At 42.2% G+C, this 24,560-nt stretch overlaps 1 protein-coding gene across 1 annotated transcript in view; it reads right to left on the bottom strand.

The window, feature by feature from the left end:
• tbl1xr1a (TBL1X/Y related 1a) overlaps nt 1–23,555 on the bottom strand; it is a 66,871-nt gene extending 43,316 nt beyond the window's left edge. Inside the window, exon 1 of the mRNA XM_028587039.1 lies at nt 23,179–23,555. The gene's annotated coding sequence lies outside the window, so the exon portion shown is untranslated. The remainder of the gene's footprint in view (nt 1–23,178) is intronic.
• Nucleotides 23,556–24,560: the final 1,005 nt, after the last annotated feature.

Raw genomic sequence — 24,560 nt, 5'->3', positions numbered from 1 at the left:
ATTGAATGTAATACCGCACCCGCTGCGCCGATTCTCCGACCAATCTCCCGTTCCATTGTCCCCTCACTCGCAAACAAAACCCCAAGGTACTTTAACTCCTTCACTTGGGGTAAGGACTCATTCCCTACCTGGAGTAGGCACTCCATCGGTTTCCTGCTGAGAACCATGGCCTCCGATTTAGAGGTGCTGATCCTCATCCCAACCGCTTCACACTCGGCTGCAAACCGATCTAGTGAGTGCTGAAGGTCACAGGCCGATGATGCCATCAGGACCACATCATCTGCAAAGAGCAGCGATGAGATCCCCAGCCCACCGAACTGCAACCCCTCTCCATCCCGACTACGCCTTGATATCCTGTCCATAAATGTTACAAACAGGATTGGTGACAAAGCGCAGCCCTGGCGGAGGCCAACCCTCACCTGAAACGAGTCCGACTTACTGTCGAGAACCCAGACACAGCTCTCGCTTTGGTTGTACAGAGATTGGATGGCCATAAGAAGAGACCCCCTCACCCCATACTCCCGCAGCACCTCCCACAGTATTTCCCGGGGGACCCGGTCATACGCCTTTTCCAGATCCACAAAACACGGTTGGGCATACTCCCAGGCTCCCTCCAGGATCCTTGCGAGAGTAAAGATCTGGTCCGTTGTTCCACGACCAGGACGGAATCCGCATTGTTCCTCCTCAACCCAAGGTTCGACTATCGGCCAAACCCTCCTTTCCAGCACCTTGGAGTAGACTTTACCAGGGAGGCTGAGAAGTGGGATAACCCTGTAATTGGCACACACCCTCTGGTCCCCCTTTTTAAAAAGGGGAACCACCACCCCGGTCTGCCACTCCTTTGGCACCGTCCCAGACTTCCACGCAATGTTGAAGAGGCGTGTCAACCAGGACAGCCCCTCCACACCCAGAGCCTTGAGCATTTCTGGACGGATCTCATCAATCCCTGGGGCTTTGCCACTGTGGAGTTGTTTGACTACATCAGTGACCTCCGCCTGGGAAATTGACAATGATCCCCCATCATCCTCCAGCTCTGCCTCTAACATAGAGGGCGTATTAGTCGGATTCAGGAGTTCCTCAAAGTGCTCCTTCCACCGCCCTATTACTTCCTCAGTTGAGGTCAACAGTGTCCCATCGTTACTGTACACAGCTTGGATGGTTCCCTGCTTCCCCCTCCTGAGGTGGCGAACAGTTTTCCAGAAGCACCTTGGTGCCGACCGAAAGTCCTTCTCCATGTCTTCTCCAAACTTCTCCCACACCCGCTGCTTTGCCTCTTTCACGGCAGAGGCTGCAGCCCTTCGGCCCTTCGGTACCCCTGCAACCGCCTCCGAGTCCTCTGGGATAACATATCCCAGAAAGACTCCTTCTTCAGTCGGACGGCTTCCCTGACCACCGTTGTCCACCACGGTGTTCGTGGGTTACCGCCCCTTGAGGCACCTAAGACCCTAAGACCACAGCTCCTCGCCGCAGCTTCAGCAAGGGAAACTTAGAACATTGTCCACTCGGGTTCAATGCCCCCAGCCTCCACAGGGATGCACGAAAAGCTCCGCCGGAGGTGTGAGTTGAAAGTCTGTCGGACAGGGGCCTCCTCCAGACGTTCCCAATTTACCCGCACTACCCGTTTGGGCTTACCAGGTCTGTCCAGAGTCTTCCCCCACCCCCTGACCCAACTCACCACCAGATGGTGATCAGTTGACATCTCCGCCCCTCTCTTCACCCGAGTGTCCAAAACACACGGCCTCAGATCAGATGAAACGATTATAAAATCGATCATTGACCTTTGGCCTAGGGTGCTCTGGTACCAAGTACACTTATGAGCATCCCTATGTTCAAACATGGTGTTTGTTATGGACAATCCATGACTAGCACAGAACTTCAACAACAAACAACCACTCTGGTTTAGATCAGGGAGGCCGTTCCTCCCAATCACGCCTCTCCATGTGTCTCCATCATTGCCCACGTGCGCGTTGAAGTCCCCCAGCAGAACAATGGAGCCCCATGCAGGACTCCAGTCAAGCTCTCCAAGAAGGCCGAATACTCCGAACTCCTGTTTGGTGCATATGCACAAACAACAGTCAGAGTTTGTGAGTATCCCCACACCCGCCCGGCGCCTCACACCCTGGGCAACTCCGGAGAAGAAAAGAGTCCAACCCCTATCCAGGAGTATGGTTCCAGAACCAAGACTATGCCCCACCAGATCTAACCGGTGGCGCTCCACCTCCCGCACCAGTTCCGGCTCCTTCTCCCACAGAGAGGTGACGTTCCACGTCCCCAGAGCCAGTGTCTGCTGCCCGGGTCTGGTCCGTCGAGGCCCCTGACCTTCACTGCCACCCGTGTGACAACGCACCCGACCCCAGCGGTTCCTCCCACAGATGGTGGGCCCATTGGATCCTTCTTTTGGAATATGGACCGGGAACCTGAAATGGTGCCTTTTATTCGTAAATTCTCGTTACACAAATGGCAAATATCCTTTACCGACATGTTGCTTGCTTGCTGAGCTAATGAGCTATGCTTTGCCTGCAGCAGCAGGGGCTTGTGGTTGTATTTCCATACGCTTCGTTTATTTGGCCCGTCTATCACCAACATAGGTGGTATTATCCAATCAGCTAATCAGTATTTTCGCCCTTTCCCGAAAGTTCTCCAACGTTAAGTTCCCACATGGATATGCCGAGCAAATGCGAAGTAATCCATCTGGCGGAGGCAGGTTAATTTTCCCATTAGAATGCTGATCGTGCCGCATTTTTCTGTCAGAGCCCGGTCCGCATCCGACCGCATCCATAATTTTATTGAATGAAACGTTAAACTTGTTACGTTACACACAAAGCTAACTGGCTATAGTTAGCCTGTACGTATGCTAGCGGACATTAGCTAATGTTGTGTAGCCAGCCAGCAGCTTCGGCAGTAGTTTCGGCGAGCTAACCATGACAGCTAACACATCCACGTGTCTCCATTTCAAACATCACTGCAGATTGACTGCTTTTAGCAGCAGAGGTTGATTGTGGGCGACATACTGTTGTGGTTAGCTCGCCGAAACTACTGCCGAAGTTGCTGGCTGGCTAAGCAACGTTAGCTAATCCCGCTAGCATACGTACAGTTAACTATAATCAGTTAGCTTTGTGTGTAATGTTACATTAAAACACCTATCTCGTAGGAGCGAAGCTTAATATTTCATTCAATAAAAGTAGGATACAAAAGGAGCACTAAGCCACAGGTCTTATGTTGACAACATGGACGCAGCTCCGAAGGCAGTTGTAATACCGGCATTTAACTAGCAAACTAGGCTAACACTGTTGCGCAAATGTCGGCATAGCTAGCTGTCTAAACTTGTGAAAAGCCGAACAGCATCCCAGTCCAAGCTGTGTTTCACTTTCCCTCCAATATTATTATACACATAATAAAGACACATTGATTCGGTCGACACCAAAAGCCATATTTTGCCAGACCAATGGCAGAGACCGTGACCGTGAACCGAGACGGGGCTTTCGTCTGTCGTCTTCCCAACGTGACGTCATGCAATGCATTGCGGGGGAAAGGTGAATCATTGCAAACCGCTGTAAAATAGTACTACTTTTTCGTATTTTATTCCATTTTGTGATATCCATTGTATATGAAGTTGTTGGGTAACAGTTTAAATGTTTATTACCAACAAGCAAATTGCACAAATTCGTTAGAAAATAAACCCTGCAAGATGGGCTTTAAACTTATACACCTACTCTGCTCCGGTCACATCTACAACACGTCTGCTTCCTCTATATCTCTCTTCTGCAGCCGTGAACCGGGCTGCAATGTAACCCTATGGGACAAATGTGCATCGTCAATTCGGTCCACTAAAAGTGCCACTGGCTCAGTTTTCTGTTGCACAACTAAAACAACTTTTAAACGTACACGTTCCTCCAAAACAAGTTCCTTCCGAACTAGGGCTGTGCAATTAATTGAATTTCGATTTCAATTTCGGCTCCCAACGATCACCAAAATAGTATAATCGAGAAAAAACGATTATTTTGCCATGTTCTGTTTTGCAAGAACACTCTTATTTTGTCTTGTGTTCTGAATAACACGCGCATGCGCACATCCGCACACGCACATCCGCCCCTCCCAAAGCCATAAACTCTCTCAGCCTATACAGTCAGGGAGGCAAGTTGTGTGCATATCCTCCGCTGGAATATAAAAACTCAGCGTGAATAAAGATGGCAGAAGGAGAGCAGCCACAGCAGCGTTTTGGTGAGCAAAAAAGGCAAAACCAACTCGGTTGCCTGGGAGCAGCTAACGTTAGCTAACCCTGCGGCTGCGGTCCCTCTGCCACTGCCTCCCCGCTGTAGTAAACTTTGTATTCTCCCGACACGCTGTATTCACTTACTGTTTAAAACTTGTTCCAGCTTAGTGGCGGTGCATATAGGCATTCTGCTAAAAAAAACACATGAAAAAACATAGTAACGTTCCCTCAGCATTTAGTTGTTGTTGTTGTTAAACTGTATGTAAAATGAGCAGGGACGTTAGCTAAATCACGTAACGTTACTCTAAGGTACCGCCTATGTGCTGGATTTTTCCTTAGTAAATAAGCCCACTGAGGGTGACATTATTTTTGGCACAATGTTTAGTAATGACAGTAGGCTAGTAGTGGTCATAGTGAGTGAAAATGTGATGTGAGATGCACATTGTGTTATGTATCTGGAATTGTTCATTAGCTGTGTAAATTATGTGTGATATCTGTAAAGCTGAACCGACTCACAAAACAGAATTTATTCTGATCCAAAGACTCTTTCTGTGAGATAAGATTATACCCTGGACACTATCCATTATATCCAAAGGTTAATGAATAATCATGTTAAATAATCGTGATTTCAATATTGACCAAAATAATTGTGATTATTATTTTTTCCATAATCGAGCATCCCTATTCCGAACCTATTTTGCAGCAGCACTGCAGCTTTTCTCCCGAGCTTCGCACCTCCCAAGACGATTGTGATTGGTTTGAAGAAATGCCAATAAACCAGTGCACGTTTACTCCCGTCCCGAATGCTATGTAGAGTAGCCAGACTCACAGAAACACAGTGCCATACACAATTACTAAAGAAACGATTAATATATATTATTCTTTTGATCAAATTTTTATGTATGAAAAACAACAGCACAATAATATCAGGGTTCAACAATAAGGGTTGTCCGATGACCCGGGGTAAGTAAAACACCACGTCGGGCAAGTAAATACAACAACCCAGTTGCCAGTTGGGGCATCATGGTATCATGAATGGCGTTGTTGTTCTCTTGCCCCCATCGTAGAACGCTTGTTGATGATTTGATGTGAATGTGCCGTTGGCCAATCAAGAATTGAGTTGGTGCTTGCCGCTTTTGACGTTTTTTGTTTGACACGTGTTTAGGCTTTTGATGCTTTCAACGTTTTTGACTTTTTCTTCAATATTTAACGCTTTTGTAAATGCTTTTCTCAGCATATCTTTTCAGAGTTCTTTGAAGTTTTTGATGCGGGGGTAGGGCTGGGCGATAAATCCATTTTAATCGATTAACTCCAATGTGTAGTTAACATCGATTTGTTTAAATGAAAATTGATTTTCTCTTTAAAATCCGCCGACACTCCCCTCTGGGCTCCCGTAGCTCCAAACGGGCTCAGCCCTCCCCCCGCGCGTTTGTCATAGAGATACACAAACAACATGGCAGCGACAGGGACTAACATTTATATATATATATATATATATATATATATATATATATAAGTTTTTAGCGCTAGTTACCACAAACGAGCTTGCTACAGGTATGCTACATTCAAGAGACCATGGGATGTTAATGTACGTTACTCAGCAACGTTAAAATTATTTGAACTTTTAGCAAGGAACGAGAAGTAAATTACGTGTATGTGTGAAAACAGCTTTATCTCACGCATCTGTTTTGTTGTTGTTGAATATATAGCCCAATGTGTGTGTGTAGGAGCCAAAACAAAATAAAGTTCAAACTTGTTTTGAACAATTTCTTTGTCATCTGCAGATTGATTTTAAGTAGGGGCAGAAAAAAAATCAATTTAAATAAAAACTAAATTGGATTTTTTTTTTTTTAAGTCAGGGATTTTACTTTTAGGTCATATCGCCCAGCCCTAGTGGGGGGTACGCTTTTTGATGCGTGTTTACGTGAAAAATAAACAATTTTGTTCCTCTTAAATTCAAGTTCTTCAATTCCTATAAACATTCTCACTTTGCAATAAAGACTTAGTTATTAGGCTGCCCTTTAAATCTCTCTTTTGTCCCATAACAGCCTCCTTGTATATAGGGAGCTTATGGAGCACAGGCCTTTCACTCAACAACAATCCCACATCATAAACATGGGTCATATCACTAAGTACATGTTAACACCACAAATCCATGATGAGATCAGTCTTTTTTCATACTGGCTAATCAATCCAAGCCACACGAAGCAACCTCAACCAAAAGCATACATCTTTCAGATTTAACCCTGCACTACCGATAAACACATCAACTTCTGACGCAGCGCTAAACCCCGGCTTTCCCTGATAATAATGCAATACAGTACATCACAGTGCTGCAAGGATCCCAGGACATTTGGCTGGAGATAACAGCTCTCTCATGAAGTACACAGGCAGCACCTCAACAGAGGGGAGAACCCGTCCAGTCCACCCGTACTAAATTAAAGTCACAGAGAGCTTGTAAAAAGTTGATATAGGCTGTGGGCTTGTGCAATGTTTTATTTAAATGAAAATTCCTATTGCAATAATGCGTACTGTGTAGGATGGTGTCCATAAGGTGTGTCACTCAATTAGTTTATTGGTATATCCATACCTGCAAACTCAGAAGGGCTGAAAAAGGTGACACATCTCTTCCCCCCAACCCCCCCTACAGTCTGGTGTTAGAATCTTCTCCAGTGAAATACAGACACACTTTTACACCGTTTAGCTGTCAGCATTTTAAACGTGTTTACTCCAGTTGCTAGCTAACCGTAGGCTAACGTTACCTGCTAACGTCTGTTTTCGGAGCATTAAGTGGCACCTAAATAAGGCACCAAAATCTGCGTTGCTATTCGATCCGGTAGATAACAGCCGTTAAGGCACCGGTGCCGTATTAGCACCGGGTCTCGGTCCCACCCCCCCCACAAAAAATTATTAAAACTCTTCGGATCTACACGATTCACCTGCATGACATTTTCCCATTCAAAACAGCGATTTTTGCCGAAAAGCAACTAGTTTGCAGGTATGTATATCGTTGACGTCAGTGGTGCAAATTTCAGGTGGTCTGCTCCATCATATCTACTAGGGGTGGAACGGTACACACAAGTCACGGTTCGGTTCATACCTCGGTTCAGGCTAGGGCTGGGCGATATGGACCAAAAGTCATATCCCAATATATTTTGGCTGAATATCGATATACATCCCGATATTTTTTTCCGCAAAGTGAGAGCAGTTCGGTCAAAGCCCTTTAAAAATATATTGATTTATATTTTTTTATATCGATATATCACCAAGCCCTACGTTGACTTTAAGACATCAGCAAATATTGTATATATGTCGTTGGTAGGGCTGGGCGATATGGAGAAAATCAGACATCACGATATTCTTGACCAAATGCCTCGATATCGATATTGCGGCGATATGACATAACTTTACTGTAATGCAGCCTTTAAAACCAGGAAAAGACACTTATGTCATATCACGATATTACGATATCCAAAATCTAGTCTAGTCTCATCTCACGATAGATATAATATCGGTATATCGCCCAGCCCTAGTTCAGGCATCACGGTTCGGTACAATGGAGGGAAAAGCAAAACAAAAAATGCAGAAGGCAATTTTTTTTATCTTTTATTGTGCATTTCTCAGGCTGTTCCACTTAGACCCTGTTTACACGTACAAGGTCATTTTTACAAACGGAGACATTTCCCTTTGTTTGTACCCTTCGTTTACACACAAACGAATTCGCTTTATTTGCCTTCACCAACTTAGTCATTACATCCACGTTACTGGTGATTACTAATCAAAACTGTCATTGTGTTAATATTTTGTGAAAGCACCAGTAGTCAACCCTACAATATCGACATTGATGTATTTGGTCAAAAATATTGTGATATTTGCTGTTCTCCAGATCCCCCAGCTCTACTATATAGTGTACCATTTGCCAAAGTCATCAGTTTGTCCTCATCTTCATATCCCAACATTTTTATTTGCATGTAGCTTTAGCCCAAGCCTTTTAGGACATTATTATGTACAGTATGTGGCTATCAATGGCATATTTAGACCCTTTCACATGTTTCTCATTTCAAAAACGAGTCAGCTGGAAACAGTGTTACACATTGGGGATTTTTTATGTACTATATTTTTATGTATTCTATGTTTAAGATTTTTTTTTTTTTTTAACTAAAATGTGGTATACAAGTTGTGAACACAGTGCGTAGGCTCCGTGTGTGTGTGTGTGTGTGTGTGTGTGTGTGTGTGTGTGTGTGTGTGTGTGTGTGTGTGTGTGTGTGTGTGTGTGTGTGTAGTAGGGATGCACGATGTATCGGCCGATGTTAGTCACTTTTTAATACATTGGCATCAGCCCGATGAGCAAAACTGGTTCATCCTGTTTGTCAGGGCTGTTTTCTTGCCACGCAAGACACATTGACATGCTGAACACAAAGCAATGTCCTTGATCTGGATGGTTTTCACAGTGAAAAAAGAAGACGCAGATTGCAGTATGCAATACGTGAAAGGTCGAAGTAATGTAAGGAGGACGCCGTTTCAAATCCTTCAACACTGCCAGTTTGATCCCTAATATGTAGGGCTGCTCCCTCTTAATCAATTAGTCGACTCATCGGTCGTTTTGGTCTTAGTCAACTTTGATTTCTTTAGTCGATTAGTCATGTTTGATGCTTTTTTTCATGCTGAATGACTTATTTCCAAGAAACGTACGAGCACATCTCTGGTAAACAAGAATTAAAGTGGTGCTTTTAGCATGACTCTTTACGGAGAAACTCAATTAAATCAACTAATCGATTAGTCAATACAATTGAATGAGTGTTAGTCGACTAAGAATTTCTTCAATCAAGCACACCCCTACTAATATAAAAACCTGCCATTCACAAGTTGACAAACAAGTTCAGGAGCAAGCTACTAGCAAGCAGCCTAAACACACACAGCAGCTGCTGCCCACACGTTAGTGAGAGGGTGGAGAGAGAGATTGTGACTAGGGGATGCAACCTATTTGGATTTTGGCCGATATTCGATATGCCGATATTTTCAAACTCATTTTGGCCAATGCCGATACCGATGTATATACACATTATTCCCCTGAGATATATATATATATATATATATATATATATATATATATATATATATATATATATATATATATATATATATATATATATATATATACAGTGGGGGAAATAAGTATTTGACCCCTTGCTGATTTTGCAGGTTTGCCCACTTACAAAGAATGCAAAAATCTACAATTTTAATCATATGTACATTCTAACAGGGAAAGACAGAATCCCAAAGAAAATTCCAGAAAATCACATCATATGAATTTATTAAAATTGAAAACCATCTGATGAGGAAAAACAAGTATTTGACCCCCTGGACAAACAGCAAGTATTCTGGCTCCTACAAGCCAGTTAGTCTTTCTTTAAGACACAGCCCCAATCCGAACCAATTATCTACATCAAATACACCTGCCTCACCTCGTTACCTGTATAAAAGACACCTGTCAACACCCAAACAACCAAAATCCAACATCACCACCATGGGCAAGACCAAAGAGCTTTCTACGGACATCAGGGACAAGATTGTTGATCTGCACAAGGCTGGGATGGGCTACAAGAGAATCGGAAAGCAACTTGAGAGAAAAGATCAACTGTCGGTGCAGTTATCAGGAAATGGAAGAAGCACCACACCACCGCCAACCTCCCTCGGTCTGGGCCTCCACACAAGATCTTGCCTCGTGGGGTGTCCCTGATCATGCGAACGGTGAGGAATCATCCCAAAACCACAAGGGGGGAACTGATGAATCAACTGAAGGCAGCTGGGACCACAGTTACAAAAAGAAACGGTTGGTAACACACTACGCCGTCATGGATTGAAATCCTGCAGCGCACGCAAGGTCCCCCTGCTCAAGAAGAAACATGTACAGGCCCGCATGAAGTTCGCCATTCACCACCTGGACGACTCAGAAGAGGCCTGGAAGAAGGTGATGTGGTCAGATGAGACCAAAATAGAACTTTTTGGCCTCAACTCAACTCGTCGTGTTTGGAGGGCAAAGAACACCGAGTACAACCCAAAGAACACCATCCCCACCGTCAAGCATGGTGGTGGCAACATCATGCTTTGGGGGGTGCTTTTCAGCCAAGGGGACGGGACAACTCCATCGTATTGAGGGGAGGATGGACGGGGCCATGTATCGCATGGAATTCTGGACCGACATCTCCTTCCCTCAGTGAGAGAGCTGAAGATGGGTCGAGGATGGGTGTTTCAGCACCACGACGGCCCTAAGCACACCGCCAAAGCAACAAAAGAGTGGCTGAAGAAGAAGCACATCAAGGTTCTGGAGTGGCCTAGCCAGTCTCCAGACCTGAATCCGATTGAAAATCTTTGGAGGGAGCTTAAAATTGAGTTGCCAGGCGACAACCTCGGAACCTGAATGATTTGGAGGCTGTCTGCAGGGAGGAGGGCCAACATCTCTGCCGAAATGTGCACAAACCTTGTCACCAACTATAAAAACCGTTTGACATCTGTGTTGGCCAATAATGGCTTTTCTACAAAATATTTACATGCTGTTTTGTCCAGGGGGTCAAATACTTGTTTTTCCTCATCAGATGGTTATCAATTTTAATAAATTCATATGATGTGATTTTCTGGAATTTTCTTTGGGATTCTGTCTTTCCCTGTTAGAATGTACATATGATTAAAATTGTAGATTTTTGCATTCTTTGTAAGTGGGCAAACCTGCAAAATCAGCAAGGGGTCAAATACTTATTTCCCCCACTGTATATATATATATATATATATATATATATATATATATATAGATAGATAGATAGATAGATAGATAGATAGATAGATAGATAGATAGATAGATATACACACTTTAGATAGATATACACACTTTCATTTGACTGAAGAGAAATCCAAGTCTCTCTCCTGTACTACCTTTACCTTATTACATGCATGTGTTGTAGATAAGGCAATACACAATAAAAACATTTGATTCTACCATGAATGTATCATTTTACAAATGCAGACAGACATTCACCCCTGAAAAATAGGTAAATTATTTCACTTGGAGGAGAATAATATAGATATGCCAGTGCCACATTTTATTTTTAAGTTCAAACTTCAGTCCTTAGGAGTAAAATAAATAAAAATACATTTTTAAATAAAAAATGTACATCTTCTCCTATTTGAAAAGGTCTGCCAAATGATTCCCTGACATAGCAGTTGACATTGTACTGAAACTTAGTGGTCAAGTGCACAAAAAAAGCAGCTGTAGTCCAACCCTACACTTCAGTCCTTAGGACCCACTTTAAAGTATAATCAAACTTAAAACCAAGATCCATATACAGTATTGTCTTGTGAGCCACAGACAGTCCTGTTATAACTCAGTGACAACAACAGTGTGCTCTGTATTGCTAAGAAAAAAACTTTGTTTTTTTTTAGGCATTAACAGAGCACTAACTTTTTTTTTTTTTTTTTTTTTTTTTGAACTTGAGTCGTGCAAACCTTTTCAGCTGACCGGTAGGGTTCTGTTCAGCTATTTTATTTTTTTTAATACCGTAGGTATGTTTTTCTTCACAAAAATGAGCATCTCTGCTTTTTCACCATCCATTCAATTTCTCTTTTCGTCTATCGCATCAGAGGCAACGCTAAACAGCCGTTCACTGTCAACATTTGTGCAGGGCGCACACAGGTTATTTGCGTGCAGCAGGAGCGAGGGCAGGGAAACGGGCCTGGTTGCGTTTCCAGTACTCCAATGGACTGTCGTTCCTGGGAATTGTGGCTTCGGCCAGGCATGCAGTTACCTATGAAGTAACAGAATACCGAAATATCACTTACTGATTGATTATTTTTTTTTTTTTTTTTTTACTGTGTGCTTTTTAGGCATTAACAGAGCACTAACATTTTTTTTTCTTCCAGAAATCAACTGATTTATTAGTTGCACGTTTATTTTTAATACACAGGCCAAATTATGATAAATAGGCTATTATCTATGTTATGACACTGCAGAATAATAATCGAGAAAGTCGCATTATTAATTAGGATGCTTGACATTCTGAGCTCTTTCTGTACATCCTCCAGCCGGGTTCCGCCATCCATTCCAACGTACCCCCACTAACCCCTCCAACCAACTGTATGCCAGCTGGGAGAGCTTGAAATGTCCAACTATTCTCCTTTCCACGGCCACAACATCCGACAGGACACCTTCATTCACCGCCAGTTGCAGCGTGTGTGCCATGCACCGTAGACTTTCCGCACCAAACTCCACCATAGCTTTAGCCATGTTACGGGCATTGTCACGTAGCACGACATGCACTCGTTCTCTTTCAATTTTCCATTTCCCAAAACATATTATTAAATGCGGATGCAATTGCAGCTGCTGAGTGAGAAGCAGAGCATTCCTGTGAGCCTAACAGCTTTTTTTAATGGTGAAGTCTTCGTCGATCCACTGGGCAGCGAGGCTCAACGTGCTAACAGGACTTGATGTATAAATGTCCGCGGTAAAGCTAACGTGACTTGCGCCGGCGAGGAGCTTTTCAACGTGACTGGCAACAACACTCTGGAGTTCAGGTAAGGCCACATCAGAAAAGTAGCGCCGGCTAGGCATAGCGTACCGCGGCTCTAGGTACGTCTTCCACCACGCTGAACGGCCTGGTTATCAAGAGCAATAAAGCCAATGATTTTGTCATATTTTCTAGCTTTGTCAAAGGACTGAAGTAGAGACAGCGAATGGGTTTTTTCTTGGCGTTTCCTTCTTACTTTTCAAAACGTCTTGGTGCTGCTCAGGATTGGCTCTAAAGATGCGTAATCATATTTGTAGTGTTGAACGAGTGTGGTTTTACGCCTCCTCGCATCACTTGTGCTTTACAAGTACGGCCATAACTTTTTTACAGTAACGTTACGGGACTAGCAAGCCGCAACGGACGAGTCTGATAGCGGGTTAAGGTTACAGGATTGTCCTCAAAAGGTTGATGTCGGGTTGCTTTTCTCCAAAAGTTGAATCGCAAATAAAGGAAATACCTGCGTTTTTAACGGACTCTCCGACGAGTGACGACAGACGCAGCGTGTGTGAAAGAATGCTCAGCCAGTCGGAGCCTCACTGTATTGGCATTATGCACAGGCGTACTAGCTCACTATTTTTACCTTATCGCCTGAAAACAACACCAGGCTGCTAGAGTATAACTGTACATGCCTGTACAAACATCGGACTGCTTGCTTGTAACTCAATATTTCTCCGTTCTTGGCGGAGATGGACGACATAGTGCTGCATTAATTAGCCAGCAGCTAGAAGACATTTAGCAAGCAGATTAATCTTGACAAAACACCACAGAGAAGTTCAGCCTGCATGCACGTTTTGTTCAAAAAACCAAATATTCGAATATAAAAGTCGACTACCTACCCATCGAACGAATATTTGAATATTCGGATTAGGGCTGAAACAATTCCTCGAGTAACTCGAATAATTCCATTACTAAAAAATCCTCGATGCAAAATGATTTGCCTGGAAGCTTCGTTTAATTAATGTTACCAACGCTGCATCGCTCACAGTGTTTCAGCACGGAGGATTATTACTGTCGCACACCGGGCTGACGCTGCTGGCGACACATGCCATGAAGACTGATTACAAAATGAAGAAAGAGCGTGAGGGGCTAAGAGAAGAGACAGGCTGGAGAAAACGACAGAAAGTGTCCAAAGTTTAGAATCAGTTCAAACGTAATTAAAACGAAAACTCTGTACAGTGTGTCTACTGCAAAACCAAACTAACTTACCACGATAATAGCACGACGTCAATGCTAAATCAATCTCAACAGAAAACACTGAGTCCAACTTAATCATCCATTCCACGAAGTGGACCCGACGAGTCGTATGGACGATGAAACTACATTAAACGCAACTACCAAAACCAAAGACAAGAAAATACGTAGTGGTGACCACAATTTGATCTAAAGAGCCGGAAAGTTAGGCACCATTTTCTCTCTCTCGAAACAGCTGATCAACGATCTACTAAAATAAGTGTAACAGTGCTGTGTGACATTGTAATCAAATATATAAATGAAAATAGGTTGGGTATAACTAATATTTCCATATAGGCCTATATACAGATCATTCTCAGGTTTAAACTTGTAATTCTGAAAGTCAAGTTGCACAACTTAAAAGGTAATGTTTATGTATGTTTAATGTATGCCTTAGTTTGAGGTTGTTATTGCATTTCAGAAAATGTTTTCTTTAAAAACAATGTAATATTGCACTTAAATGCACTTAATATGTTAAGTTGTTTGAATGACGATATGGTAAGCAATGTAGGCCATCAAAATGTTGCTTTTTCCGAAAATTAGCCTAAACAAAACTATTGTATATTATTGCTTTTCAATAAAACAAAAGTATTTCTTTTCCGATTACTCGATTAATCGATGGAATAATCGGTAGAATACTCGATTACTAAAATAATCGATAGCTGCAGCCCTAATTCGGATCCATTGCAGCCCTATTGAAATTGCGCCACAGAAATATATCAATCATTTGCCAAGACCAGTATCATTCTCAGATTTCAGTCAAACTACACACCCACATTGATGTTCTACTGACAAAATCTGACATGTTTGACAAAAACAGCATTGCAATGGGCCACACAGCCAGAGGCAGCAGTCCAGTGAGGCAGTTCCGCAGTTCATGCTACAGGACCTTTCCATCAGCCAGTGAGTAAAGGGAGCATTCCCGTCACAGTTTACACTAAGATTCTGCTGGCAGAATTAATCCCTCATTATTAAACATACATGAACATTAAATATTAGTTAATATACACCTGTTTAACAGGAATCAGCATGTAGAAACGCGATATTTCAATCTGCTTTGTCTGCAAGTAGTCCCTCGTCCACCCACCGCTCTCTTTTACATTGGCCTTTGTGAAAAGCTCTTTTGCATATTCAGTGTAAAAGAGCCAGAGGCATGAAGGGGAGCGGGAAAATAAATTTTGACTTAATTAGAAAGGTTTAATGTTACATTGGGGCCACCAAAAATGTACTTAGGCTACCAAATTTACCATGCGGCCAGTGCTTAAAAATATTAGCGCCTATCCCTGTAATGTATGGTAAGGCTTTTTACAAATTCCAGCACACTTCTAAAACTAGTTTTTACAACTTTTGCAGCTGAACTTGTGTTGAATACAAAAAAAAAAAAGTCATGGTACTTTGAAAATACTGCTTACATTTGTTAAAATTGATAACAGTATCAGATCATGCCAAAATCATCTGTGTGTCTGAAAATACACTCAGACTCCAGAGGGTTAATCATGGGCCCTCTGCTAGATGCTGGTCCATGTGGCACAAAAATTCAAGCCACTCACAAAACAATGAAACTGCCCCAAACACTTTTTACAGTATTTCAACTGTGGGTTTTTTATTCTGATCTATCCTTCTTCAAGTGCTACATTTCGAGACAATAGGAGATAGAGAAAGAGGTGTTTTTTGTTCTTTATTTTATTAAATCATATATCATATCAGATGATCCAGCATCTCAAACTTATATGGCCAACTAAAGTGTGATTTTCCAGAGGTTGGGACTGAAGCTGGAGTACAAATAATCACCCTCAGTCTCTCTGGAGCAGAGGGGTAGAGAGCCTGCAGACCTATAAACTTCAAAGCCTTGTGGGTAAAGAGGGGGGAGGGCTACCAAGCACAGACGCATTCTTCACAATGTTAAACTTGACCCTTGGGGGTGCCCCAAACACACACCATGTGACTGCTGTCAAGGTGTGTGTGTGTGTGTGTGTGTGTGTGTGTGTGTGTGTGTGTGTGTGCGCAGTATTGGCATGTGTGAGCCTCTAGTTTCGTCTGTGTGCTGTTTGAGCACTTACATCTTCACAAATCGTAGGACATTTTGTTGGGACCAATACACTCAAAAAGGAACGAGCTATAAGGCAATCCTACATGCATTTTCGCACGACAACAATCAGGAGGGCTTATCAGGAGGGAGGGTACACTCACACAGCGATGGCACAGCCATCAGACACTTCCACATGCAGACTGCACGACTGCCAGGGATCGAACCCTGGCAGTCCTATCTCCTGAGTGGGGCGTATCTTGAAGTCGTTGTGGTTTGCACATTACACAAGTGATAGTTGACAGGGGTCCCGCGCTACATTTCACTAGGAGGAATTCCTGAGAAGTCTGTCTGGTCTCGAAACTATGTTTAGTCAACAAAACACACACGAGAAGTAATACGGGAAAAGACTCAAGACCACAAGAAGAGAATTGTCAATTTCTCTGCAACTCTTTCTGGACCTGGTTGTAGTACAGCTCGGAGGAAACATCAAATAGGCATTTGTGCTCCTGCCAAAGTTCCACTTAATTTTCCTCAATTTTTTGTGTCCAAACACATCAAGGAGCTAGAGACGGCCCAATCACAGGCATGCAGTTGTTGCTCCCAGGCCAAGTGTTTATCTATATCAGTGTTTCCCACAGATTAGCAATTTGTGGCGGGGGATGGGGTGGACTTATTTTCGTAACAATCAAGTATCAAAAACTGAGGACACGCTGTTGGATGCTGTCCTCCTTTCCTACTTTAATGTCTAACGAATCTCTCTCTGTCTCTCCCTGACCCCGTCTTTCACTGGTTGAAGCCTGAAAATAATGTAAACAAATTAATAACATAACTAATTCCACTGGTCGGACTGTTCAGCTCTGTTTCAGACTGATCCCTCCGGTTCAGGCTGGTCCTCATCCTCAACGCATGTCTTTTTTCAGTCGCAAATCGCTTGTTTGCCAAGAGCCGGGTCGGTGATTGTGAACGTGTGATTGTGTAAAGGTGAATTTCGCCAGCCGTCTTCTCTCCTTGATGGAGACAGACGCTGTGCGCACGGTGGGCTCGATGGTGTTTTAAGCCTCCAACGTCGCCTTACAGGCAGCTAACCCTCACCTAAAACCTTAAACCTGCCTTAAACATAACCATTGCTGCGCTGCCTGGAAGGCGACGTTGGGGGCTAAAAACACCAAACACCGCAGGGTGGGAGTGACAGAGAGACAGAGGAGAGCAGGGAAAGGAAATGCAGAAGAACGTGTTTCAAATAGCGTTTAAAAACAAAAAAATGAATAACTAAACGCAATGTGCGGCGGCCGGTGTTGATAGTGAGGCGCACCGCCACAGATTGGTCTATGTGTGGGAAACACCGTATGTGTAGTATTGTATGTAGTAGTTTAACGGCGGCTAGAAGACACCACCCCCCACCCCCAAATCTCTATAGGAGGGTTGCCGTGAAAAGATACAGGAAACTCAATTTTCTGTTCACTTCAACGGCGCATGTTAAAATCCAGTGCTAATATGGCACCAGGGCCTAAACAACCGGTATCTACCGGACATAATAGCAATGCGGACTTTGGTGCCACTTAAATGTCTGCGCTGCTCTCTGATACTCCGAAACGGACGTTAGAGGCAACAGAAGCATTGCTGCATGTCACCCTAGTTAACACTAATGTTACACTTGGCAGTAGGGCTGGGCGATATGGAGAAAATCTAAAAGGACGATATTTTTGTCCCAATACCTCAATATCGATATTGCGGCGATATTGTAGGGTTGACATTTGATGCTTTAACAAAAATATTCACACAAAGAGATTTGTGATAAATATTCATCAATAATGTGTATTTAATGACTAAGAGGCTAAAGACAAATAATAGAACATTCAGGTAAGGACATCACTTTCCTGTAATGCAGCCTTTAACAGAAAAAACCAAACACTTAATGCCATAATTGCACCCCTACTCGCAATCTCACGTCAGGCCATTATCTAACCGACACAGACATTTTCACTCACTTCTTTGTCCATTTTGTCTTTCCCTTTTCAATTCACAACACTGGCCAGCACTGGTTACATAACTGTACTACTCCACCACTCGTCCTCTATGATTTAATAAGGCCGACTAATCAATGTGTCCTGTGTAGATAACATGACTCAGCTGCCTGCTCTGCAACTAACCATATTATTGTCCTGTGCTCAACATTTGCTGTGGGATATGAGGACAAATGAGCAAAGCCAGTAGATACAATTAGTGTGCACATTATATTTCAGAGACCCAGCTTAGCTACACTTTGGAATATTTAGGCTAAACGTCCACGTCCAGCTTTCTTCTCAGTCTAAATTACCAAGTGGAGCTGTGAAAGAAACAAGTGACCATACACAAACGGAGACACCACAGATCACTGCCTGACGAAACACCTTATCTGTTATGCAACATAAAGATAGCAGAAAAAAAGCCCAACGCCAAACAACACATTGCATGTGCGGGTGTGACCCTGATCTTAATGTGGGTCATCTATGATGGACACAGGACAACCTTTTTACACGATCCCTCGGCCCACATCGGATGGGATAGCATTACAGAGAGCAGGTTTTTTTTTTTTTTTTAAAAAGGGGTCTAATTCTTGTAATTCTTGGTATAGATATGGTTACCAACAGTCAATTATGAAAAAAAACACTGGTGTAGTAACCAGTAATAAATCAATAGACTAATGTAATGATCCTGGTATATAATAACCATATCAGGCAAATACTAGGGCTGTAGCGATACACTAATCTCACGATACGATACGATACACGATATTGAGCTCACGATACGATATATTACGATATTCAGCCAACAATACGATTTGATATATTTCGATACACTTACATCATTTTCTGAAAGATTTAAAGGGGACCGAGTGATTTTGGTGACATCTTGTGAGTGTTCCATTTACTTGGATTTAATTAATTGAACTGAAAACATCGATTACACAATATATGTCTCTGACTGGACAGAGAGTCTACAGCAGGGATCATCAACTACATTTTTTTCAGAATTTTTCTAAGCACTCTGGAGGCCGGACTTTCAAATAAAGAAAATAAAATGAATTTATACCTAATACGCCTATTCTTGTTCGAAATTTTCACTTTCTTACTGAATTAATCCTACTATTTTTTAACATTTATTAGTGTGAGCAAACTCCTAAAAAACATGGAAACTCCCTAATGATAACTGGCTCTTTAACTAGAAAAAGATCTCAGACTAGGAGGCAGTTCACTGAGGAGTGATGGTTAAAGTCTGTGATTATGGAAACATTATTGTAGTATGCAGCATCCTGATTGGTGGAAAATGCTTGCAGAAAGAAAGGCTGTTGTCAGGTAAACATGTCACTGTCAAAGAGGCTGAAGCGAAAAGTTGAAGTGGAAAAGCCAAAAGCCCAGCTTTAATGATGAATGGACTGATAAGCAGGCTATGCACTCGTCATGTATGCCTCATTTGCAATGAAACGATGTTGTTGCAAAATAATACAACCAGCATCATCATCACTGAACATAACGATCGCGTCATTCACTTGCATATTAAGTAGCTCCAGATTGTCGTCTCCAGCGGAGAGTTTGGTTTGTTCAGCCAGGAGTGAGGTTTACAAGAATTTGTCAAAATTTCCAGATTCCCGGCAACCTAAGATAAACAGTTAGACTACAAACCGACAGCTTTTGTTTTAGCTTATTTGTAAAAAAATTCGCTATTTGCAGAGTAGAGCTGCGTTTGCGTAAAACAGCGCGGTGGACTGAGCAGATTGAAATATCGCTTTCTACATGTTTATGCCGGTCTACACAGGTGAGTGCATTGATAAGTATTGACTTTCTACTCACGAAGGTTTAACTGTAGCCTATTTACAGAAAAGAGACCAGCGTGAGTTCATCTGCCCCAGCGGCCGTTGGTAACTCTGTATCGTTCCCAGTCAGGTGCTGCGTGTTTTAACCTTTAACACACACACACACACACACACACACACACACACACACACACACACACACACACACACACACACACACACACACACACACACACACACACACACACACACACACACACACACACACACACACACACACACACACCTCGGCTCAGCTGTGTGTGTGTTTTAACGCACACCTATCTCGGCTCATGCTGTGTGTGTGTTTTAACGCACACCCATCTCGGCTCAGCTGTGTGTGTGGAGCTCGGTCATCGCTGTAGAGAATCCCGGCATGTGAATAGAGATGTAAATACAGGGGGCTGGGTTTTTGCTCTAAATGCTTGAAATGATAAATAACAGAACGCATTTTTTCCTCTTTACATTTTGTGAATTCATGATTATTCTGGGGGCCAGACTAAAAGCTTTTGGCGGCGGGCCGCCAGTTGACGTTGGCTGCTCTACAGCGACACTAGCGACTGGCTGACCAAATCGCTCTTCCTGCAACGTGAACGGGGGTAAACACGGGGGATTTGAATGGGACTTATGAATCAATACTCGCGGCATAAAAATCAATACTTTCTTGGGGGTAAAAAATAGCGATTTATATCGCAGAATCGATAAAATTGCTCAGCCTTAGCAAATACATATATAAAAAGATAATATAAAAGAAAAAGGAAGCAAAGGCTGTGATCATGACAGCACAAAAACAAAAATAAAAAGAGGAAATATCGAGGAATACTTATCCTCTCCAGTCTCAATGAATTGGATGGTTTCCAACAAAGTGACACCCCAAAACAGAGCAAAAGTCACACCACGCTCCAGTACTAGCTCCAGTTCCACTAGCCTCCATTCTGAAATATATTTATGCATAGAGCGTTTCTTTCATCATTCTGAAAAGCTGGCCAATGACACTGGAGTTTCTGTTCATACATAAGCTCCTAAAACCATTTGAAAAGCTACCTACATTACATGTCATTTAGCTGACACTTTTATCCAATGCGACTTAAAATTGCTATATATGTCAGAGGTCGCACACCTTATGAGCAACTAGGGGTTAAGTGTCTTGCTCAGGGACACAATAGTTGATGTATCGCAGTGGGAATCGAACCTGGGTCTCCCACACCAAAGGCAGGTGTCATATCCACTGCGCCATCACCACCACCTACCTCATCAAAATGGTTATTTTGTTAGCATTAAACAGCTACATATCAGTGCCAGTGATCTTTGTCTGGCAGGTGTCCTTGCTTGACACACAAATACCCTTTTTCCGCCCCCAAAAAGTGAGTATGCCCGTCGTTTTTTTGTTGTGTGTCACGTTCAACGTCACGAACACACCGGAAAACGGGTATTGTTGACTTAAACTCTCCTCTGCTCAGACCGGTTGCCCTGTATTTGCCATCACTCTCTCACTTGCTCCACCACACGCTCCCCAGACACCGCCACTAGGGCTGCACACACAACAACAAATTTTTTTTTAAACATGCATGTGGGCCATTGCTTATGTCGAGCCCTGGCTGAAATTCACTGTGTTGTTTTGTCGGGATTAAGCCGCTAACGTTAGCTAAATGTCCGTTAGCCACTGGCTAATTTATGCAGCACTATGTCGTCCACCCCAGCCAAGGAGGGAGAAAGGTTGAGTTACAAGCGAGTGTCTGATGTTTGTAGAGGCCTGTATGGTTATACTGTAGCAGTATGGTGTCCCTTTTCAGGCGATTTGATAAAAGGTAAACATAGTCTAATAACCACAATAACTACTGGCCAACCATTGACCACAGATGTTGTTCTTTGTTATGTTTTGCGTTTATATTAGAAAACACAAATACAATAATAATTGAATTATCAAATACTGGTATGACATTCAAAAATCCAGTATTGTTCGGGCTCTACTACAAACGACAAATAACAAAATGACAAAACACACAGCTTCTTATTTCCTTTGGTAAGTGGCCATGGTTTATGTTGCCGATATATACTAAATTATGGATTCAGCACCTCTACCTCATCAGGACACCTTCTCATACAATATTATTACCTACTATTTACTGCCATATTTGATCAAAGCAAAACAACAAAGACAGTAACTCATGAGGGCAACAGGGATGTAGAAACCTTTCAATAGAAAATCGAAGATGGTGTTTGTCCAAAAACAAATAATTTGATTTCAATTTTGAATTTGGGATCTCAAACACCTTGACCCAATTAGTCTGTGAATTCTGACTCTGGAGTCTGTCTTACCAGCCTTTTCCTTGCTAGCACAGATACTCTAGGCTTATCTGGGACTGGTACATTGTGTCATTGAGTTGAGCTTCACAAGGTTGGCAAGTGGCCCTCCTGTGTGTGTGGTGTGTGTGTGGTGTGTTCACCCCTCCCCCACACCGCCCATGGCTTTGGAACAACCAAATGCAAAGCACTGTAGAAAGCTTTGAGTGAGATTGACACAAAAGGTAATAAAATAATCTATAATGGAATCATAAACAATGCACTTTGGCACATTTAGGAATCTACTGTATGTTGCAGATAATCAAGGTTAAACAGCAACATCATCTTAAACTGTAGTAATAACTATGGGCCTGCAAAGCACCTCAAATACCTCAAACTGGTAAGTAACTGTGGGACAAATGTTAACATTGCTGAAACTACAGTTTCTGTTTAGATTCATAACTATTCACAGCTGTTGTTTTTTTTTAATAACACTAACTTATTTTAACACTTGAGTATGTATCAAACATAGTGCAATCAAACAGTGTAATCAAAGTAAGTTAAAATTAAAGCATGAATGTATCATTGGAAAAGTATCTAAAATGAACAAAAATAAAACAAAATTAGTTAAGTAAAAAAGTTAGATTGCTAAGTTTAAAAAAAAATCAAGAAATTTCCAGTGTTGATTGTAGCACTGATATATTATAAAATAAATATTTGTATGATTGAGATTAAAAAAAAAAAATCACAAAAGTGGTTTTAATTCAAAGCTAGCAGTAGTTGCAGGAAGGAAGGGCGCGCTCACAAACACAAACCAACCACGAGAACTGCCCTACAAACACATGCATAGTGCGCGCGCCTACTCACGCGCTGACGCTGCCCATCCCCCATTCCGAGAGAAAATACAAAAATAAACGTTCAAAACAGCGCAATAACCCGCCCAAACCTTGTATTTACAGTCATATGTGGTCACGCTACACGGGGGTATAATTTATAACGGCAAAAATAACGTGAAATTACGATAAACACTCACCAAAAGCTCCAAATCACACAAGGGGGGTGCCTTCTCCTCTGTGCTCCTAATATGGAATCTCCTCCTCCTCCACCACCGTTGTTTTCTAGCTCTAATTAAACCTCGAAAAAGCGTTATAACGGCCGTCAGACCCGGCCAACCGGTGCTAGGAATCCCCAATGACCGATGTGTTTTGGATACACGGGCATATATAATGATAAATCCCCTTAAAAATGAGCTGGATGGACAGTTGGGTCTAGAATGTAGGTTTGCTCGCTAGTAGAGAAAAGAGCCAAACGGTTCAGTAGCAGCCAACGGCTTCAGACTGAAACACAGAGCAGCTGACCTGCCAGGCGAAAATGAGGTAGGCCTGAGCTCCTCGCTGCAGGAAGCACACTCCAGTCACATAAACATCAAAATGGGTGTCGCAGTATGGAAAAGGATAGTGTAGTCGGGCTGAGGTTGGCGGTAACTCTTCAAAAATAAAAAAAAAAAAAAAAAAAAAAAAGTTAAAAATTGATTTTAGATTAATATGATTTTTTTTAAAGCTCAATATTATGATTAATGCATGGCTATTTTTGGATTGTAGCTAGAGGCTTGCTAGATTTGCTGTTATAAGTGCCATCTACAGTAAAATGAAAGTATAGACTACAATTCCATTAGGGCTGCATGGCATGATGTAGTCTAAATATGCCATATGCAATAACGTGGTTGAATGTCGCGATAACGATATTACTTGCAATAAATAAACAGATAGTAAAGTGTGCTCTGTTCTGCATTTCTGCTGCTTTCAGTATTCTGCTCAAATACAACTTGGTTGTAAATGAAACAAAGGAAATCATGTTCTTTTATTGAACAAATTGAACATTGAATTGAATATGAAAGGCACCACTAAAAAATAATGACAGTTACATTTTAAAGTGCAGTGTTCAACTGATATTTCCTTTCAACTAACACCAGAAAGTCTCAGAGTGTCTTTCGCGATGTGTTTAAAGTGCTCATATAATGCTTTCCTTTATTGTGTTATATATCTTTTTTGTGCATGTTATAGGTTTACAGAGTGAAAAAGCCCAAAGTCCACCCCAAAGAGACTCACCATCTCCAACAGAAAACACTGTTCACAAACTGCTCCAAACAGCTCTATTGTAGTCCAGCCTTTACTTCGTTTGTCACTTTGTAACACACGTTATAATGCTCGCCTAGCTGGTAGCGTGGCAAGTCCTCATACTCTGCTTATGACCATAGACTGTTAATAAATATATAATTGAGGTCTTTAATGCACCAGTTGATATCACAATGACAATAAAAAAAAACAATATATTGTGCAGGCCTAAATTCTATTGTAACACTAAATTAATGTGATGTAGTTGTTTATGTTCAATATTTGAACTACATAATTGCCT

Source organism: Perca flavescens, chromosome 9 (assembly GCF_004354835.1).
Source record: "Perca flavescens isolate YP-PL-M2 chromosome 9, PFLA_1.0, whole genome shotgun sequence".
Taxonomy (NCBI): domain Eukaryota; kingdom Metazoa; phylum Chordata; class Actinopteri; order Perciformes; family Percidae; genus Perca; species Perca flavescens.
This window is presented reverse-complemented; position numbering and strand designations above follow the sequence as displayed.